Source organism: Falco biarmicus, chromosome 9 (genome assembly GCF_023638135.1).
Source record: "Falco biarmicus isolate bFalBia1 chromosome 9, bFalBia1.pri, whole genome shotgun sequence".
NCBI classification, from domain to species: domain Eukaryota; kingdom Metazoa; phylum Chordata; class Aves; order Falconiformes; family Falconidae; genus Falco; species Falco biarmicus.
Window position 1 is genome coordinate 56,539,257 of NC_079296.1, and position 4,394 is coordinate 56,543,650.

Consider the following 4,394-nt stretch of genomic DNA (forward strand, 5'->3'; position numbering starts at 1 on the left):
AAGCCCCGCCCCTTTGGCGTCACGTCGTTTCTGCGCATGCGCTGCCCGATAGTTGGAGCGCTGCTGCCATCTAGCGAAATATAAATGGGTACTGCAGCCGGCCCTGTTGGTGGAGCTCTGCTGCCACCTAGCGAAATATAATTGGGTACTGCAGCCGGCCCTGTTGGTGGAGCGCTGCTGCCATCTAGCGAAATATAAATGGGTACTGCAGCCGGCCCTGTTGGTGGATCGCTGCTGCCACCTAGCGAAATAAAAATGGGTACTGCAGCCGGCCCTGTTGGTGGATCTCTGCTGCCACCTAGCGAAATATATTTGGGTACTGCAGCCGGCCCGGTTGGTGGAGCGCTGCTGCCACCTAGCGAAATATAAATGGGTACTGCAGCCGGCCCTGTTGGTGGATCTCTGCTGCCACCTAGCGAAATATATTTGGGTACTGCATCCGGCCCGGTTGGTGGAGCGCTGCTGCCACCTAGCGAAATAAAAATGGGTACTGCAGCCGGCCCTGTTGGTGGATCGCTGCTGCCACCTAGCGAAATATATTTGGGTACTGCAACCGGCCCTGTTGGTGGATCGCTGCTGCCACCTAGCGAAATAAAAATGGGTACTGCAGCCGACCCGGTTGGTGGAGCGCTGCTGCCACCTAGCGAAATATATTTGGGTACTGCAGCCGGCCCTGTTGGTGGATCCCTGCTGCCACCTAGCGAAATATAAATGGGTACTGCAACCGGCCCTGTTGGTGGATCGCTGCTGCCACCTAGCGAAATATAAATGGGTACTGCAGCCGCCCCTGTTGGTGGATCTCTGCTGCCACCTAGCGAAATATATTTGGGTACTGCAACCGGCCCGGTTGGTGGATCGCTGCTGCCATCTAGCGAAATAAAAATGGGTACTGCAGCCGGCCCTGTTGGTGGAGCGCTGCTGCCACCTAGCGAAATATAAATGGGTACTGCAGCCGGCCCTGTTGGTGGAGCGCTGCTGCCACCTAGCGAAATATAAATGGGTACTGCAGCCGGCCCTGTTGGTGGAGCGCTGCTGCCATCTAGCGAAATATAAATGGGTACTGCAACTGACCCTGTGGGTGGAGCGCTGCTGCCACCTAGCGAAATAAAAATGGGTACTGCAGCCGGCCCTGTTGGTGGATCGCTGCTGCCACCTAGCGAAATAAAAATGGGTACTGCAGCCGGACTTGTGGGTGGAGCGCTGCTGCCACCTAGCGAAATATAAATGGGCACTGCAGCCGGCCCTGTTGGTGGAGCGCTGCTGCCATCTAGCGAAAGATATTTGGGTACTGCAGCCGCCCGGTTGGTGGAGCGCTGCTGCCATCTAGCGAAATATAAGTGGGTACTGCGTCCGGCCCTGTTGGTGGATCGCTGCTGCCATCTAGCGAAAGATATTTGGGTACTGCAGCCGGCCCTGTGGGTGGATCGCTGCTGCCATCTTGCGAAATGTAATTGGGTACTGCAGCCGGCCCTGTTGGTGGATCACTGCTTCCACCTAGCGAAATATATTTGGGTACTACAGCCGGCCCGGTTGGTGCATCGCTGCTGCCATCTAGCGAAATATAATTGCGTACTGCAGCCGCCCGGTTAATGGAGCGCTGCTGCCATCTGGGGAAATGTAATTGGGTACTGCAGCCGCCCGGTTGGTGGAGCGCTGCTGCCACCTAGCGAAACTTAATTGGGTACTGCAGCCGGCCCTGTTGGTGGAGCGCTGCTGCCACCTAGCGAAATATATTTGGGTACTGCAGCCGGCCCTTTTGGTGGAGCGCTGCTGCCACCTAGCGAAATAAAAACGGGTACTGCAACCGGCCCTGTTGGTGGAGCGCTGCTGCCATCTAGCGAAATATAAATGGGTACTGCAGCCGGCCCGGTTGGTAGAGCGCTGCTGCCACCTAGCGAAATGTAAATGGGTACTGCAGCCGCCCGGTTGGTGGAGCGCTGCTGCCGCCTAGCGACATATAAGTGGGTACTGCAGCCGCCTTGGTTGTTTAGGGTTAGGGTTAGGGTTAGGGTTAGGGTTAGGGTTAGGGTTAGGGTTAGGGTTAGGGTTAGGGTTAGGGTTAGGGTTAGGGTTAGGGTTAGGGTTAGGGTTAGGGTTAGGGTTAGGGTTAGGGTTAGGGTTAGGGTTAGGGTTAGGGTTAGGGTTAGGGTTAGGGTTAGGGTTAGGGTTAGGGTTAGGGTTAGGGTTAGGGTTAGGGTTAGGGTTAGGGTTAGGGTTAGGGTTAGGGTTAGGGTTAGGGTTAGGGTTAGGGTTAGGGTTAGGGTTAGGGTTAGGGTTAGGGTTAGGGTTAGGGTTAGGGTTAGGGTTAGGGTTAGGGTTAGGGTTAGGGTTAGGGTTAGGGTTAGGGTTAGGGTTAGGGTTAGGGTTAGGGTTAGGGTTAGGGTTAGGGTTAGGGTTAGGGTTAGGGTTAGGGTTAGGGTTAGGGTTAGGGTTAGGGTTAGGGTTAGGGTTAGGGTTAGGGTTAGGGTTAGGGTTAGGGTTAGGGTTAGGGTTAGGGTTAGGGTTAGGGTTAGGGTTAGGGTTAGGGTTAGGGTTAGGGTTAGGGTTAGGGTTAGGGTTAGGGTTAGGGTTAGGGTTAGGGTTAGGGTTAGGGTTAGGGTTAGGGTTAGGGTTAGGGTTAGGGTTAGGGTTAGGGTTAGGGTTAGGGTTAGGGTTAGGGTTAGGGTTAGGGTTAGGGTTAGGGTTAGGGTTAGGGTTAGGGTTAGGGTTAGGGTTAGGGTTAGGGTTAGGGTTAGGGTTAGGGTTAGGGTTAGGGTTAGGGTTAGGGTTAGGGTTAGGGTTAGGGTTAGGGTTAGGGTTAGGGTTAGGGTTAGGGTTAGGGTTAGGGTTAGGGTTAGGGTTAGGGTTAGGGTTAGGGTTAGGGTTAGGGTTAGGGTTAGGGTTAGGGTTAGGGTTAGGGTTAGGGTTAGGGTTAGGGTTAGGGTTAGGGTTAGGGTTAGGGTTAGGGTTAGGGTTAGGGTTAGGGTTAGGGTTAGGGTTAGGGTTAGGGTTAGGGTTAGGGTTAGGGTTAGGGTTAGGGTTAGGGTTAGGGTTAGGGTTAGGGTTAGGGTTAGGGTTAGGGTTAGGGTTAGGGTTAGGGTTAGGGTTAGGGTTAGGGTTAGGGTTAGGGTTAGGGTTAGGGTTAGGGTTAGGGTTAGGGTTAGGGTTAGGGTTAGGGTTAGGGTTAGGGTTAGGGTTAGGGTTAGGGTTAGGGTTAGGGTTAGGGTTAGGGTTAGGGTTAGGGTTAGGGTTAGGGTTAGGGTTAGGGTTAGGGTTAGGGTTAGGGTTAGGGTTAGGGTTAGGGTTAGGGTTAGGGTTAGGGTTAGGGTTAGGGTTAGGGTTAGGGTTAGGGTTAGGGTTAGGGTTAGGGTTAGGGTTAGGGTTAGGGTTAGGGTTAGGGTTAGGGTTAGGGTTAGGGTTAGGGTTAGGGTTAGGGTTAGGGTTAGGGTTAGGGTTAGGGTTAGGGTTAGGGTTAGGGTTAGGGTTAGGGTTAGGGTTAGGGTTAGGGTTAGGGTTAGGGTTAGGGTTAGGGTTAGGGTTAGGGTTAGGGTTAGGGTTAGGGTTAGGGTTAGGGTTAGGGTTAGGGTTAGGGTTAGGGTTAGGGTTAGGGTTAGGGTTAGGGTTAGGGTTAGGGTTAGGGTTAGGGTTAGGGTTAGGGTTAGGGTTAGGGTTAGGGTTAGGGTTAGGGTTAGGGTTAGGGTTAGGGTTAGGGTTAGGGTTAGGGTTAGGGTTAGGGTTAGGGTTAGGGTTAGGGTTAGGGTTAGGGTTAGGGTTAGGGTTAGGGTTAGGGTTAGGGTTAGGGTTAGGGTTAGGGTTAGGGTTAGGGTTAGGGTTAGGGTTAGGGTTAGGGTTAGGGTTAGGGTTAGGGTTAGGGTTAGGGTTAGGGTTAGGGTTAGGGTTAGGGTTAGGGTTAGGGTTAGGGTTAGGGTTAGGGTTAGGGTTAGGGTTAGGGTTAGGGTTAGGGTTAGGGTTAGGGTTAGGGTTAGGGTTAGGGTTAGGGTTAGGGTTAGGGTTAGGGTTAGGGTTAGGGTTAGGGTTAGGGTTAGGGTTAGGGTTAGGGTTAGGGTTAGGGTTAGGGTTAGGGTTAGGGTTAGGGTTAGGGTTAGGGTTAGGGTTAGGGTTAGGGTTAGGGTTAGGGTTAGGGTTAGGGTTAGGGTTAGGGTTAGGGTTAGGGTTAGGGTTAGGGTTAGGGTTAGGGTTAGGGTTAGGGTTAGGGTTAGGGTTAGGGTTAGGGTTAGGGTTAGGGTTAGGGTTAGGGTTAGGGTTAGGGTTAGGGTTAGGGTTAGGGTTAGGGTTAGGGTTAGGGTTAGGGTTAGGGTTAGGGTTAGGGTTAGGGTTAGGGTTAGGGTTAGGGTTAGGGTTAGGGTTAGGGTTAGGGTTAGGGTTAGGGTTAGGGTTAGGGTTAGGGTTAGGGT